The following is a 17300-nucleotide window of genomic DNA, read 5'->3' on the forward strand; positions in this document are numbered from 1 at the left end:
AAAAAAAAAAAAAAAAAAAAAAAAAAAAAAAAGATAATGGCAATAGGAACATACATATTGATAACTACCTTAAATGTAAATGGATTCAGTGCTCCAACCAAAAGACATAGACTAGCTGAATGGATACAAAAACAAGACCCGTATAGATGCTGTCTACAAGAGACCCACTTCAGACCTGGGACACATACAGACTGAATGTGAGGGGATGGAAAAAGATATTCCGTGCAAATGGAAATCAAAAGAAAACTGGTGTAGCAATTCTCATATCAGACAAAATAGACTTTAAAACAAAGACTATTACAAGAGACAAAGAAGGACACTACATAATGATCAAGGAATCAATCCAAGAAGAAGATATAACAATTGTAAATATTTATGCATCCAACATAGGAGCACCTCAATACATAAGGCAAATGCTAACAACCATGAAAGGGGAAACTGACAGTAACACAATCAAAGTAGGGGACTTTAACACCCCACTTTTACCAATGGACAGATCATCCAAAATGAAAATAAATAAGGAAACACAAGGTTTAAATGATACATTAAACAAGATGGACTTAATTGATATTTATAGGACATTCCATCCAAAAAGAGCAGAATACACTTTCTTCTCAAGTGCTCACGGAACATTCTCCAGGATAGATCATATCTTGGGTCACAAATCAAGCCTTGTTAAATTTAAGAAAATTGAAATCGTATCAAGTATCTTTTCTGACCACAATGCTATGAGACCAGATATCAATTACAGGAAAAAAATCTGTAAAAAATACAAACACATGGAGGCTAAACAATACACTACTACCTAACCAAGAGGTCACTGAAGAAATCAAAAAATACCTAGAAACAAATGACAATGAAAACACAATGACCCAAAACCTATGGGATGCAGCAAAAGCAGTTCTAAGAGGGAAGTTTATAGCAATACAATCCTACCTCAAGAAACAAGAAACATCTCAAATACACAACCTAACGTTACACCTAAAGCAATTAGAGAAAGAAGAACAAAAAAAAACCAAAGTTAGCAGAAGGAAAGAAATCATAAATATCAGATCAGAAATAAATAAAAAGGAAATGAAGGACACAGTAGCAAAGATCAATAAAACTAAAAGCTGGTTCTTTTTTTTTTTTTTTTTTTTTGTGATACACGGGCCTATCACTGCAGTGGCCTCTCCTGCCATGGAGCACAGGCTCCAGACGTGCAGGCCCAGCAGCCATGGCCCACGGGCCCAGCCTCTCTGTGGCATGTGGGATCCTCCCAGACCAGGACATGAACCCGTGTCCCCTGCATTGGCAGGTGGACTCTCAACCACTGCACCACCAGGGAAGCCCCTAAAAGCTGGTTCTTTGAGAAGATAAACAAAATTGATAAACCATTAGCCAGACTTGTCAAGAAAAAAAGGGAGAAGACTCAAATCAACAGAATTAGAAATGAAACAGGAGAAGTAACAACTGACACTGCAGAAATACAAAGGATCATGAGAGATTACTACAAGCAACTCTATGCCAATAAAATGGACAACCTGGAAGAAATGGACAAATCCTTAGAAATGCACAACCTTCCGAGACTGAACCAGGAAGAAATAGAAAATATAAACAGACTGATCACAAGCGCTCAAATTGAGACTGTGATTAAAAATCTTCCAACAAACAGAAGCCCAGGACCAGATGCTTCACAGGCGAATTCTATCAAACATTTAGAGAAGAGCTAACATATATCCTTCTCAAACTCTTCCAAAATATAGCAGAGGGAGGAACACTCCCTAACTCATTCTATGAGGCCACCATCACCCTGATATGAAAACCAGACAAAGATGTCAAAAAGAAAGAAAACTACAGGCCAATATCACTGATGAACATAGATGAGAAAATCCTCAACAAAATACTAGCAAACAGAATCCAACAGCACATTAAAGGGATTACGCACTATGATCAAGTGGGGTTTATCCCAGGAATGCAAGGATTCTTCAATATACGCACATCAGTCAATGTGATACACCATATTAATAAACTGAAGGAGAGAAACTATATGATCATCTCAGTACATGCAGAAAAAGCTTTTGACAACATTCAACATCCATTTATGATAAAAACCCTTCAGAAAGTGGGCATAGAGGGAACCTACCTCAACATAATAAAGGCCATATATGAGAAACCCACAGCCAGTGTCATTCTCAATGGTGAAAAACTGAAACCATTTCCACTAAGATTAGGAGCAAGACAAGGTTGCCCACTCTCACCACTATTATTCAACATAATTTTGGAAGTTTTAGCCACAGCAATCAGAGAAGAAAAAGAAATAAAAGGAATCCAAATCGGGAAAGAAGAAGGAAAACTGTCACTGTTTGCAGATGACATGATACTATACATAGAGAAGAATCCTAAAGACGCTACCAGAAAAATACTAGAGCTAATCAATGAATTTTGTAAAGTAGCAGGAAACAAAATTGATGCACAGAAATCTCTTGCATTCCTATACACTAATGATGAAAAATCTGAAAGAGAAATTAAAGACATTCCCATTTACCATTGCAACAAAAAGAATAAAATACCTAGGAATAAACCTACCTAAGGAGACAAAAGACCTACATGCAGAAAACTACAAGACACTGATGAAAGAAATTAATGGTGATACAAATAGATTGAGAGGTATACCATGTTCTTGGATTGGAAGAATCGACATTGTGAAAATGACTATACTACCCAAAGCAATCTACAGATTCAATGCAATCCCTATCAAACTACCACTGGCATTTTTCACAGAACTAGAAGAAAAATTTCACAATTTGTATGGAAACACAAAAGACCCCGAATAGCCAAACCAATCTTGAGAAAGGAAAATGGAGCTGGAGGAATCAGGCTCCCTGACTTCAGACTATACAACAAAGCTACAGTAATCAAGACAGTATGGTACTGGCACAAAATCAGAAATATAGATCAATGGAACAGGATAGAAAGCCCAGAGATAAACCCGCGCACAAATGGTCATCTTATCTTTGATAAAAGAGGCAAGAATTTACAATGGAGAAGAGACAGACTCTTGAATAAATGGTGCTGGGAAAACTGGACAGCTACATGTAAAAGAATGAAATTAGAACACTCCCTAACACCATACACAAAAAATAAACTCAAAATGGATTAAAGACCTAAATGTAAGGCCAGACACTATAAAACTCTTAGAGGAAAACATAGGCAGAACACTCTATGACATAAAACACAGCAAGATCCTTTTTGACCCACCTGCTAGAGAAATGGAAATAAAACCAAAAATAGGGCTTCCCTGGTGGCGCAGAGGTTGAGAGTCTGCCTGCCCATGCAGGGGACACGGGTTCGTGCCCCGGTCCGGGAAGATCCCACATGCCGTGGAGTGGCTGGGCCTGTGAGCCATGGCCGCTGAGCCTGCACATCCACAGCCTGTGCTCTGCAATGGAAGAGGCCACAACAGTGAGAGGCCCGCGTACCAAAAAAAAAAAAAAAACCCAAAAATAAACAAATGGGACCTAATGAAATTTAAAAGCTTTTGCAAAGCAAAGGAAACCATAAACAAGACAAAAAGACAACCCTCAGAATGGGAGAAAATATTTGCAAATGAAGCAACTGACAAAGGATTAATCTCCAAAATTTATAAGCAGGTCATGCAGCTCAATATCAAAAACAAACAACCCAATCCAAAAATGGGCAGAAGACCTAAATGGACATTTCTCAAAAAAAGATATACAGATTGCCAACAAACACATGAAAGGATGCTCAACATCACTAATCATTAGAGAAATGCAAATCAAAACTACAATGAGGTATCACCTCACACCCGTCAGAATGGCCATCATCAAAAAATCTACAAACAATAAATGCTGGACAGTGTGGAGAAAAGGGAACCCTCTTGCACTGTTGGTGGGAATATAAATTGATACAGCCACTATGGCAAATAGTATGGAGATTCCTTAAAAAACTAAAAATAGAACTACCATATGACCCAGCAATGCCACTACTGGGCATATATCCAGGGAAAACCATAATTCAAAAAGAGTCATGTACCACAATATTCATTGCAGCACTATTTACAATAGCCAGGACATGGAAGCAACTTAAGTGTCCATCAACAGATGAATGGCTAAAGAAGGTGTGGCAGATATATACAATGGAATATTACTCAGCCATAAAAATAAACGAAATTGAGTTATTTGTGGTGAGGTGGATGGACCTAGAGACTGTCATACAGTGTGAAGTAAGTCAGAAAGAGAAAAACAAATGCTAACCCATATATATGGAATCTAAAAAAAAATGGTTCTGAAGAACCTAGGGGCAGGACAGGAATAAAGACACAGACGTAGAGAATGGACTTAAGGACACAGGGAGGGGGAAGTGTAAGCTGGGACGAAATGAGAGAGTAACATTGACATATATACACTACCAAATGTAACATAAAACTAGTGGGAAGCAGCTGCATAGCACAGGGAGATCAGCTCGGTGCATTGTGTCCCCCTAGAGGGGTGGGATAGGGAGGGTGGGAGGGAGACGCAAGAGGGAGGAGGTATGGGGATATATGTATACATATAGCTGATTCACTTTGTTATACAGCAGGAACTAACACACCATTGTAAAGCAATTATACTCCAGTAAAGATGTTAAAATATTTTTTTTAATTATAAAAGAAAATTGTAACACTTTTTACTGGTGAGGCTAGTGATTTCTGGCTTCTATCCTATTCAAGTTGACTACTGCCACTGAATACGATGACACCTGTTTTCCTCCCACTGTGCACATATTAGAACTTTACAGTAGGGATTATACTTGAGTAGTCTCTAGGCTCTATGGCTCAGTACAGAATGGTAAGGTTTTATGGTAAATTGTCAGCATAAGCATGGCATTCTACTATAATCATTAATTGAATAAATTAAAGTTTTATTCGATTGAAAAAAAAGATGGCATTATACGGGGCATGCGCATGTGTGTGTGTGTGTGTGTGTGTGTGTGTGTGTGTGTGTGTGTGTGTGTAGGATATGCTTTTACTTGCATTAGCCAAGAAGTCAGAACCTGAACATATGACTGGAGATTCAAATATCTGAGTAACAATATTACTTTCTGACAGAGAACTATTTACTAGAAGATTCTCAGTAGGAATTGAATTGCTTTTATTAGTTTATTTTAAATGTGCATTTCCCTTTTGTACCTCTGTTTCAAAAGGGAGTATTTACGCTATTTCAGAATGTGTGAACATCCTCCATTTACTGAGCCATGGAAGATGTTTTCTGCCAGTTCCCCGGTTCAGCAGCTCTCAGTGAGTTCCAGTTAAGCCAGAAAAAAACTGCTGCCATCCTGCTCATCGTCTTTGGCGAGCATTTCCTAACCCATCCCCCTCCTGCACAGAGCAGCGGATCCCCACACTGGTGTCTGCAGGGCCATTTAGGAATCTCCTCTGATCCCATCCCTCTGTTATTCCTCTTCTCACTGCTTTGCTATTCTATACTCAGTTTCCAACTTAATAGAAATGCAGGTGCGCACATGAGCGTCTAGGTTTACCAAAATACACATTTTTCTTGAGTGCTTCCCTCTTGGAGTGTGTGGACAAAGCCAGCATATGATCTTCCCATTATCACGCTGTTTTAATGTCTAACTGACAGATGCCTGTCAGTAAAACAAGGCAATAATGGGCAGAAAATATCTCTGCTCTTAGAGAGCAAAAAAGAAAGACCCTGGATTCCTGTCGTCTCAGAGACACTTGTCAGCCGTTGTTAAGGAAGACTTATAAATGCCTCTGTGGCGAATACCTCTGAATGGCCTGAATGTTTTCACCCTTATTAGTGAGAAGGTGAAAAGGGAGCTGTTTCTCATACATGTGCAAGTTTCACCCACATGCAGTTTCTTTCTTCCCCTAGTGGAAGCTTGCCCATCGTGTTAATGTGCCACCATTGCAGCCTGGAGCTGGGTGTGGCCATGCCAGATGGCACCTGCAGGCTTCATTGGACAGGAATGGTTTCCTGATGGGTCACAGACGAAGCCCAAAAATCTAGTACAGACTTGATGACCTTAGCTAGTCAGTCTGAAGTGGTGTAGTTCTGCCGACTGGCTTCTACACTGGCGGCACCTTCAGATATATTCAGTGAATGATAAGACAGTGGAAGTCACTTGCTCACAGGAGCAAGTGACACCAAGTCAACTGTGCCGCAGTAAGCCGAAGAGGGTAGATTTTAAGATTGTTCTTGTTTTCCTAAGGGATCGGTAAATGCAGAAGACCTCTGTCTTCAGGGAGTGTTCAGCCTAGGGAAAGACTCTATCAACCCTAAAGACAAGAGTCGTATACCAAAGTAGGCAAGGGAAACAGTGCCTGGCCTTCCAGTGAGAAGAGAGATACACAATGGCAGGGACTTGGGCTCAGACATATTTTGTGTCCTTTTTCATTACAAATCCAGTTCTCTATACTCAAGCAGAAGGGTTAGTTATTGCGTGGTGATTTGACTTTTTTTTAAATTTCAATAAAGACAGATGGACCTTTAAGAATAACATAGAAAGCAACAAAAACAACTCAGTTACTATAGGATGTACCTAAAGCAACAATTCCTTACTCTGAAAATTGGCAGTCAAAGGAAAGAATTAAGCAGTTATTATGGCTTCTCTGTGCAAATTGTATTTCAGAATGACCAGATTGCAAGTGTTGATGAAGGAAAATTCTTTTTCACATGAGAACTCTAGCCACTAAATGTGGAAGGGAAGTTAGAATTGGAAAAGCATAATTCTGTAGCCCCCAAATGAAATCATTGATTCAAGCACCTGTCATAAATGGGATGCAATCATTAGCCCATTAGGTATGTTATGGGGAACTCCACAATGGAGGAATCAGGCTGCCCTCACCTGAACCCTCTAAAAGTGGTTCATTGTTATCTTAGGAGCCTGCCCGCTCTGATGCAATAGGTAAGTACACAACATGAGCTATTGTTGCAGAAGAGTTGAACTTGAACTTAAACCAATCAGTAAGGTTCCAGAAAATACAGGGGATAGAAGAACAAGTTAAATGATACTACAAGAAAAATTAAAAACGTAGCTATTGGGATGGGGCTTAAGAGGAGCCCTGTGCCAGTTTCTTTAGCAAGACATTAGCAAGGGGGAAAAAGGGAGGTGGCTGTGTGCAAGTGAGAGGGACTTAGATGTGTCCAAATGTTACACCTTGTCTGGATCATTTAAACAAAGCAACCATAAAAGATTTTTCAAGACAGTTGGAGAAATTTGAATACAGTTTGGGTAACAGATGATAACAAGGAATTATTAAGTTTGTTAGGTATGATAATGGTTTTGTGGTTCTATAAGAAACGTTCATATTTTTAGAAATTCATACTTAAGTATGTAGGGGTAAAATGACAATTTCTGAGACTTGCATAAAAATCTTAATAGGGTGGAAGGAAGGAAGCAAGGGTGAAACAGGTGTAGCAAAATCTTGCTAGGTCGGGATGATGAAGAATATGTGGGGTTACTGTAGTTTTCTCCCTATTTGTTTGAAATTTTTCTTGATAAAAATATTTTTTAAAAAGAGTAACAGCTCTCTCAGAAGGTGGTGGGGAATCCACTGGAGATGTGATTAGAAAAAGGTCATTACCTGATGGTCAAAAATTTTATGTTTTTTTCTTTTTTTTGAAGATATCCTTTATTTTTAAAAAAAAGAAAGCTAGTTTTCTAAGATTTGGGGGGTAGTCACTGGAAACCAATTTCATGGCTTCATGTCAAGCAATTGGAGGAGAATTTGGGAGACAAATAGTCTGCAATGTGAAAGTGAATGCTGATCTTAGCTGGAATAACTTGCTTTCTTCAGTGTCTGCAGTGGCTGGTCTCCAGGGACTTATCTGGCTACATGTGTTTTTCACATTTATTAGTGAAATTGGAGAGTCAAGAGTAAAACACAGTCCTCGGGAACATTGTGTTCATTTGTGACACACTAGAGATTTTTTAGCCCATAAAGCAAATGAACGAGCTCCATAGGGGTATAACTGTTATTTTCACCCTCAAAGGCAGTAAAGACCCACTGTATTTACTAAGTAATTAGAGAATAGAAAATGAATAGTGCTATGAAAATAGAAAAATAGACTCTCACTATTGCTATTAATAGTCTAATTTTTTTGTCTGTTCTGAAGGAAAACTACCATCAGATGAAAATTTCAAAGTAAAGGTAGACCTCTGCTTTAATATTTGGTTGTTTGGTCTTGGATAATAAGTTAATTCAGTGTCCATGTAAGGTTGTTTTTGTTTCTGTCAAACAAGAGGGGTCACATTAAGGAACCTCACTCATTGTTTTTGCAAGGACGAATACACAAAGAAATGAACAGACCAGATATTTGATTTAGGACCTTCCTCCTGAGTGATTGACTGGCCTAAGGGAAAACAGCCCTCCACTAACTGATGCCCTGGAGCATTTCTAGCAGACTTTAAACACTCTGCTCCCGTGGAGGCTTGGGGAGAGAGTGGGCTGGTTCTCACACTAAAAAATGTCCAGATGAAGCTGACACTCCAATGGGTGTGGGCTGTGTAAGATGCGGGGCCAATGCAACCATCAATGTCAAGATGCAGGGCAAGATGGGACAGAGGAGCAAGTGCGGGAGGGGGCATGTGCTCTACTTAGAAAACAGAAGGCCTGAGAGGCCCCTTTGAAGGGGTTTGGAAGCGCTTTGCATTGAGGTAAATAGGAAGTATCAATACGAATGAGGCCCTTTTTGCCACCGATTTCACGGTCCACAAGAATCCAGAGTATACAGCTGTCAAGAAGTTAAGTGATAAAGTGATCTCAGATCACTTGGTCCTTGGCTGACTGTTAGTTTTTTCTTGTGCTTGTTTATATCTTGATGGTTTAAAAGACTGGACACATTCTAGGGAACCAATAAAAAGAAACTGTGGTTTTTGTGTGTATGTGTGAGCGTGTGTGTAGTGGAAGGAAAGGGGAGCAGTGTCCAAGAGCTGAGAAGAGTAATTCCAGGGAGCATTTCTGTGTTTTTTACCTATGTTATACAAGACTGTCAAAACAGAACTGTCAGCAGTTCTGCCCCCAAAAGACATTCGCTTGGGAAGATGGTAGGGTAGTAAGGATGACTACAGAGGGGTGGGCTAGGCAAGGGGATTAGAGGTAGGGTCTGGAAGGGACCTCTTCCCCACCCTGGTCCTCAGCTGATATGAGCTCACCCTGCTGCACTGCAATCTTAAGCACTGCCGGTTACCAAGTGACCACCACAGGCCAGGCACATACCTACCCCAGGTCCAGCATGTCAGGGAGGAAACTGAGGCTTAGGGCCAAGTAAATTTTGAGTAGCAGTTCAAAGCCAGGACTCCTTGATCCAAAACTAGGGCTCTGTCCCCTCCCCAACAAAGGCTCCTAGAGGTACCCCTGAATCCAAAGCCAAGTATGTACAAAGGCAACACAGAAACACCCGGAGACTCTGACCACATGGGAAAGAACAAGTGGCGTTTGGGGGACTTTCAGTAATATGAAGCATATGACAGGGAGCCCACCCATAATGCCAAAGACAGAGCTAAAAAGCAAAATCCAAAAGAGTTTTTGTCTTTGCTCTGCACTTGCCTTACTATTCCTTGGCGAGCTGAGTAACTTCGGATATCCTCGTGTGTAAATGGAGGTCCACCAGCCAAACGTCTCCTGGGGCTCCAGCAAACACTGCAGGGAGATCTGGGCCTCGGAGCCTGGCGGAATGCAGAGCTTGGACCCTACCCCGTGAGAGAACAAGACTACAACCTCCCCATGGTCTTGGTGAAATGCAGCTGGGGAAAGCCCCAAGGAACCCTGGGGCTTAAAATAAGCCACAGCTGGCTTTATTCCAGGCTCTGGGAGGCTGGGGTCAAGATGGAGCACACCTGTGTAGCTAGTACGGCGTTGTTTGTATGGAGGAGGGTGAGATACGGCTTGGAATGGACCCCAAATCAACTTCCTTTAATGGCGGGCATTCACTTGGAGGCTGGTGGAAGATGTGTATGAACCTATCCACAAATCCAGAACTTGTAGTCCTTAGAGCGTATTCAGCCCTCATTTGTAGCCAAAATTTTTTCCTTCCATATCATCAGATATCCTGGTCAACGTGCCCTACCCTCCATACCTTCCTTACGCTGAACAGGTAGCCGTTTGGCACTGGGCACACTGAATATCATTTGAAGCATACACTTTTCTCATCTCTGAGTAACGTCCCGTGAACATCTCATTGTGCTTTGCCTGCTCCCCTCTATTTTTTAAACTTGACGTTTAAACTTTTCTGATGTGCCCTGATTGTTCCCGAGCCCCTGGAACTCAACCAGGCAGCTCATGGCTCTCCTAGCTCAGCAGGGCTCCCTGTGCAGGACCAGTTGTTATTTACAAGTGTGATTCAGCTGTCGCTGTGCCTCTGAACACACAGGGTCGTTGTAGGATTTTAATTGCCATTTTCCTCTATATAATTAAAATGAAGTGAAAAAAATGGGATAGCCTCCAAAATCTGAATTAATTTCGTGAGTACTTCTTGAGGGGAAAAAATATGTATAAATATGATAATCGTTACTTGATTTGCCTTCAGCAGAACTAGAGGATTTTACCTGGCTGGAAAAAAATATATAGTCATTTTAAATGGAAGAAAAATTAGCCTGATACTTCTTGTGGCTGAGAATCAGAATTAATAACGTGGATGGGAAATGATAAATAACTCTGGATATCAATTTCAAAAAGAACATTGGGAACAAGCTGTAACTCTCTCTGGATCCAACTTGCCTTATGCTGGTCTGGGTTTTTTTCTTTCCATGGTTCATCGTTGGTGTTTACCCGTTTCTCAATAAAATGCCATAACCCCCAAATCAAAAATTCCTTCATGCTCGGAAACAGGCATTTCACCTGCTTGCTCTGCTCTGTAAGCGTGACAATGAGCACGTAGCAGGGAAGAATGAAACGACAAAAAGAGAAGTCGTTTTTTTGTTTGTTTGTTTTTTTAATTCACTGGGCTCCCAGTGTTTCACTCTGCAGACTCATCAAGCACCTGATGGACATGTTTATAAAGACTTGGATGGTCACTTTATTTGGAATGACAAACTCTCTGCTCTACATAATGAGGTCAGTGAAGCATCCAGAAAAGAAATGTATAATTTGGTAGCTTGGGTCTGTAGGCACAGCCCTGCTGCGGCTATTTAAGTTTAATGAAGCAGCTATTTTGCCGCTAACACGCTCTTCGTGAATAGCCTCCTTGGTGCGTTTTTGAAAACTTAAGTGTTGCTGGTAATCATGTCCCAGCAATCTCCTTGGAGAGCCTTTGTGCCATGTTCTCAGAAGAAATATGCTGCTTTTACATGTTAATGGTTTTGAAATTAGTCATGTGCTCCATTTCCATTGGAAAGGAAGGTCAGTGTGTGATTTCTTGCCTGCCTTCATTTTTTCTGAACATTCAGGATACTCTTAAGTCAGTCCATCAGCCATGCAGTGCACTGTCTGTTTATAACATGCCTGAAAAGCCAGGGAAATGTTCTATCAAAGAGCGATCCTATTCTCAGAGACTGTTCTTAGAATTCAAAGTCTAAAAATCCAACTCAGAGGGGAAAGTTCCTGGACAGGCCATTATTGCTATTTTTTCCCCTTTCAATCACTGACCGACTTGTATCATCCATTCCTTGGCCTCATTAGAGGAGGCCTTGCTCCCTGAGTATGCAGCTCCTCGAAGGAGACTAAAAGACATTTTCGAGATCCTTTTTGAGGCAGATTTGCTCATGTAAAACTAAGGTCAGTTTTCTGAATCCTGGAACAGCATTAATGATGCACAGCTCTGTGGGAGCAGAAAGCCGTCTAGCCATTCCATAGTTCTGCACTCTCATTCCCTCAAATGTAGGGCATTGGGTGGTATCCCCCGAACTGGCAAGGGCATGATTGCTAGGGGGAAGGTGCCATGTCCTCATGGCTCTGCAGCCCTGGAGAGGGTCTGGGGAACACTCCATACTGTTTGGTGGAAATGTAAAGCAGGACTTGAAATGGTTAGACCCTGCACCACCAGAAACTTCCTAGGAATACCTAGTAAGTTCTCAAAAAATGCTTGTTTGAATGGATAAAATAATGAACGAATCCTTTGATTTGCTTTGTTGGCCAACTCTGGCTTTGGAGGTCATACAGGGCCCTTCCGGGACATACTGAGCACCTGAGGAGCCTACCTTTTAAAACCTCTGGAATTAGCATTAGGGTTGAATTTGGAGGTCCAGTCTGGCTCTAGACTGCCCCGCGGAGCTTGGGCCTGCTCAGACCACTGCCCATGCAGCCCACACGACCAGATTAGCACCAGGGTGCACACACCGTTATGCTCTTGTTTTCACCTTTAAATCCTGTGGGTAATTTTTATACCCAAATAGAGTTGCCAACGCACCAGGTACCTCCCCAAAATAGCTTTCTTATCCTACATCTGAGAGATTAAAGTTGACTTGCGCTGAAAATGCAGGTTCTGATAGAAGCAGGCTTAAAAAGGCAGCTGGGTGTGGCTTGTGTTTTCTTTTCCAGTGTATTTAGATTAGCTAAGATAATGGTAGCTGCTGGAAAAAATAGACACGAATACCAAACATAATAGCAGTTTTTCATCGGGTATCTGTACTAAACATTTTAATGGAAAAGGGCAACCTGTGTTGGGGGGTGTGAAGGTGACAGGTCTTGGGAGGGTGAGGAGACACAGGCTGCAAGCAAGACTCCCTTTGTGCTCCCCGCGGGGAGGGATGGAGTGGCACAAGGTCAGGGCTCAAGTGTGACCCAGAGGGAGCAGTGGGTACAAACTGACCAGCCACGGAGGAGAGCGGTTACACAAGACGGAAGAGATGCAACCCAGGCCAGGAAAAGAGCAGGAAAGGTTAATATAGTAATAAAATGCGCATGTGCATGACTGCCTGTGCACGGCTCATTCCAGCTTCCAGAGCACGTTCACATGTCTCATCTTATTTGAGGCCTCACAAACAACCAGATGAGCTGGCTCAGGAAGTATCAATACCCTAATTTCAAATGCAAGTAATCTCAGCAAAGTCAGAGAGACTGAATGGTTTACGCTGGCGTGTGGTGAGCCAGGGTGCAAGCTTGGGTGTCCTGCCTCTGAGAACAGAGCCTTGCCCATAACTCTGTGGTCCTTATGGAGGTTCGGGGGCTGTGAGGCAAGAGGGCTGCACAGGTGAGCGGGGCTCTCTTCCCTGCCCTTCCCCCTCGTCCTCTGGACGCATCCTCTTGATGCCAGCCATGTTCCCATGGAAATCACTTACTGACAGCAGAAACGCAGCCACAGTTAGGTGCAGCCTGGTTGGGTCCTTGCTTTTATGAAACTGTACACTGTCCTTTAAAGGGGTCACAGTTTCACAGACAGGCCTTTTTATCTTTACCATTGCCTAATCAGGCTTTCATTTCTGTAGCCACTCCTTCCTTTTCTATTTGTCTCCCTCTCATCCACCTATTCCCAGCCCTCCCACTGAGTGCAGCTGAATTTGGCCAATGCCAAATCATGCTTTATTCTCAGCCTGAGGAATTATATAAGGTGTGAAGCCTGGCCAACAAAGAACTCCTCCCATCAGTGTAATTTGAGGTTTCAAGTGTCTATGGACACCACTCCCTCCCAGCATCATGTTTTTTGTCCTGAGAAATCCCAGAGAGCAGCGCTCTTGGGTGGACTTCCTAGGGGCGGTATTGATAAGAAAGCGGTCAAATGGCACTTGAAATTTTGCGGAAAGATCAGTGGAAGACCAGTGCTAGGCTACAAACCCACAGCTCAGCTCTTTCTAGCATCCACGGCAGCAGCCTGCTGTTTTCCCAGGTGGCTCTGAAAGAGACAGGGAAATGCAGTGGGCCATTTGTCACTGCCTGAGGTGCAACACATGCATGCCAATTGGTGCCCGCAGCCTGCAAGGCCCACTCCTGCCCCACACCTTGATCTCAGCCCCTGGGCTGCTTCTTTTTTTTTTTTTTTTTTCCCCCAGTCGCACCACACAGCCTGTGGGGATCTTAGTTCCCTGACCAGGGATCGAACCTGTGACCCCTGCATTGGAAGCACGGAGTCTTAACCAACTGGATCACCAGGGAAGTCCCCCTGGGCTTCTTCTTCTTTTTTTTTTTTTTTTTATGGTACGCGGGCCTGTCACTGTTGTGGCCTCTCCTATTGCAGAGCACAGGCTCCGGACGCGCAGGCTCAGCGGCCATGGCTCACGGGCCCAGCCGCTCTGCGGCATGTGGGATCTTCCCGGACCGGGGCACGAACCCGTGTCCCCTGCATCGGCAGGCGGACTCTCAACCACTGTGCCACCAGGGAAGCCCGCCCTGGGCTTCTTTTGACTGAGGTTGGGGAGGTGTGCTTCCTTCTCTCCTCCTCCACCTGATTTGATTCCCTCTCTGGGGCTGAAACCAACTCAGTGCTTCCCACCAGGATCGAGGTGCCCATCCTCTGTGTAGTCCCTCCCACCCCACTTTCAATTCAAGACATGGTCTTTGAGAAGTGTGCAGACTCACCCTGGCGTGCAGGACTTAGTATCTCAGGGTTATTCTCGTGTGTGCTGGTCAGTGGAGGTGCTGGCGTGTTCTTCAGTGAGTGCTGGACTCGAGTATCATTTCAATCCTAAGTTGGGCTCAGTGTTCTGCAGAGATGGCACGAGGGAAAGAGCCAGGGCTTGCCTGCAGAAGAAGGCAAGGTTGAGGAGCCTTTTATTTCTTTATGCCCAACTCAGTGCCTGGCACTCTCTGTGAATGGAATAAACTGATCAGATGGTGGGTAATATCCCTTTCACCTTTGAGAAGACAAGTGAAATGAAGAATAACAACCAGAAGTGAAACTACAGTTTTAAGGAAACTCTACTTCCAGAACTGTTTTTTTTTTTTTTTTTTTTTTGCAGTATGTGGGCCTCTCACTGTTGTGGCCTCTCCTGTTGCGGAACACAGGCTCCGCACGCGCAGGCTCAGTGGCCATGGCTCACGGGCCCAGCCGCTCTGCGGCATGTGGGATCTTCCCGGACCGGGGCACGAACCCGTGTCCCCTGCATCGGCAGGCGGACTCTCAACCACTGTGCCACCAGGGAAGCCCTCCAGAACTGTTTTAAGGGCATTTTATTGCAAATTTAGGTCAGACATTTAGAACAACTTCCTTTGGTGAGGACTTAATCCAGTCTAGTTATAAGTGAATGAACTTGGGAACCTTGTGTGTCTGAGTGGCATTCCCCTCACTAAGGGCGGCCTCACCGTTGACCAGCCTGGCCTCCTTTTCTCACTCTGCATCCTTTCTCTGCCTCCTTCCAGCTCCGTGGAGTGGAAGGAGGGAATGCTTGGCCCTCTGAGCTGGAGTTAATGCAAAACCCGAAAATAGACTCTCAGACTGCACCCAGACATAATGATTCCGTGAGGCAAGAAGGTCACTGTGTCTGCTTTTCCTGCCAACACACCCCTGGCTCTTAATCTGTGGCTGCCTTGTGAAGCAAGAGAGCTGTGCCAGGAAGTTACACTTTGTGACTGTGAGGCATTATGAGAATTTAAAATCATGTCAATGGGGATTTATAAGGGCAGGCCAGGGGACAGGGGTTAGACACAGATTTCGAAGCCGACCTTTGAACATCCTTTTTGTTCTGTGGCCCCAGCTACAAATCAACTCCACCCTGCCAACCCTGCCAAAAATTAAAAAGTTTACTGTGGTTATTCAAGTGGTGGGGTTTTGAGTGATTTTTATTTTCTTTGTGCCGTTCTATACTTTCTGTAACGTATATTCTTGTTTTTGCAATGTGGAAAAAAAAAAAAGCAACAAATCCTATTTAACGAGGAAAAGTATACTAGCTAATCATCTCATTGTGTTTCTTGAATGCTTGGTACCTGGGGGTTGAGAAGCCCACCGGAGTCGTGACAGTGACATGGAAGGGGCAGCCCTGCCTCTGCCCCACATCAGGCCTAAGACCAGGGCTGGTGTCCACAGCCCTCGCCCCATTGCCAGGTTCCAAAGGGCTCCTGGAAGAGGCCAGACCACAGACCCTGAGAGGACTAGAGGCAGCCTAGGAGAACAGGAAAGGGAGCCAGCCAGACACCTCGGCAGGAAGGAGGGGATTCCGTTCCCGTCCAATGGTCAGGCCTGTGGGATATGTGCTTGTCAGCAGGGACAGTGTCAGCTCAAGTTCATCTGGAAACACTGCGTTCTCCTCCTGAGAACGTCCAGTTGCTGCACATTGTTCTGGAAGTTGGGCAGATCCTATTTTCCAAACCTGTAAGAGTCGAGTAAAATGTAACAAATATCTGGGAGAAAATAACCCTTTGAGGAATTCCAAACATGCTCTTAGGGTTGGGAAGCAAATTTATTTAGACTTGGGGCCTTGACCACCCAGACTGGTTATTGATGGGAACTCAGTCTATCCATCAAGCCTGCCACTGTCCACTGAGTCCAGGCTGTCCCAGGCTCAGGAGCTCGAGGTGAGCAGACTGGGCAGAGATGGTCCGTACGGACCATGAAACGGTGTCCTCTCACCTTTAGACATAAAGAATTCCTCCTGCAAGTTTCTCTTAAGTCCTCTATTTCTTACACATCACGTGCAGCTCTATTATTGGATGCAGCGGGGTTCCTTACTCCACTGGATCTGAAGGCTTTGAACTTGAGGTCAAGTTCAAGCCCACAGCACACAGATTGGGAACAGAATTTCTTGCACTCTGTGTGGTAGACTATGTGTCAGCGAGGTAAGGCCCTTATTAAGAATGGATTATTCTTCATAGGTGGCAGAGATCTCATTCATCAGTTTCTTGCATTTGCCTGTGTGTTCCCCTATGATAAGGCAAGTGTCCCTGGATTTTAAGTGGTACACAAAAACCCAAAAACTTAGTACTAATGTATTTATTGTAATGTCCTTTACAAATATGTATAACAAGCTGATCAAACTTATCATTTCATGAATAACTTTAAGACAAGGCTAAAATAGGTTAACTTTTTAAAGGAAAGTAATTTTCAAGACACATTGAGCAGATACTTGTGTTATGGAACACAGATATGGGAAAAGTCAGAAAGGTGGTGCATTTTTTTTTTTTTTTTTAATTTTGGCTGCACCGGGTCTTACTTGCAGCATGTGGGATCTAGTTCCCCGACCAGGTATCAAACCCAGGCCCTCTGCGTTGGAAGCGTGGAGTCTTAACCGCTGGACCACCAGGGAAATCCCCCCAAGCGGTTTTAATAATGGTTCTAGTAACTTTGAGAGAGTGTTAACGAAGACTTACTGCTTCTCTGGCCCAGAGTGCGAGAAGTGCTTATCTTCGCTTCAGATCTGGCTGCAGGGTCATCTTGCCCTCCCCTCTCTGATCCTCGATGTTTACGGACGCTGACATGCTCGGTGTCCTG

At 43.4% G+C, this 17300-nt stretch overlaps 1 protein-coding gene across 4 annotated transcripts in view; it reads left to right on the forward strand.

Moving 5' to 3' along the window:
* The window catches only part of MARCHF3 (membrane associated ring-CH-type finger 3), a 148646-nt gene that overhangs the window by 93725 nt on the left and 37621 nt on the right, over window positions 1–17300 (forward strand). The window contains exon 1 of one of the 4 annotated variants that reach the window (XM_027098911.1): window positions 4601–11059. The exons of the other annotated variants lie outside the window; for them this stretch is intronic. The gene's annotated coding sequence lies outside the window, so the exon portion shown is untranslated. Of the gene's footprint in view, window positions 1–4600; window positions 11060–17300 lie in introns of those variants that run through there. 4 annotated transcript variants of the gene reach the window in all.

This window comes from Aethalodelphis obliquidens, unplaced genomic scaffold (assembly GCF_003676395.1).
Source record: "Aethalodelphis obliquidens isolate GAN/ISIS:26980383/991018 unplaced genomic scaffold, ASM367639v1 scaffold4, whole genome shotgun sequence".
Lineage (NCBI taxonomy): Eukaryota > Metazoa > Chordata > Mammalia > Artiodactyla > Delphinidae > Aethalodelphis > Aethalodelphis obliquidens.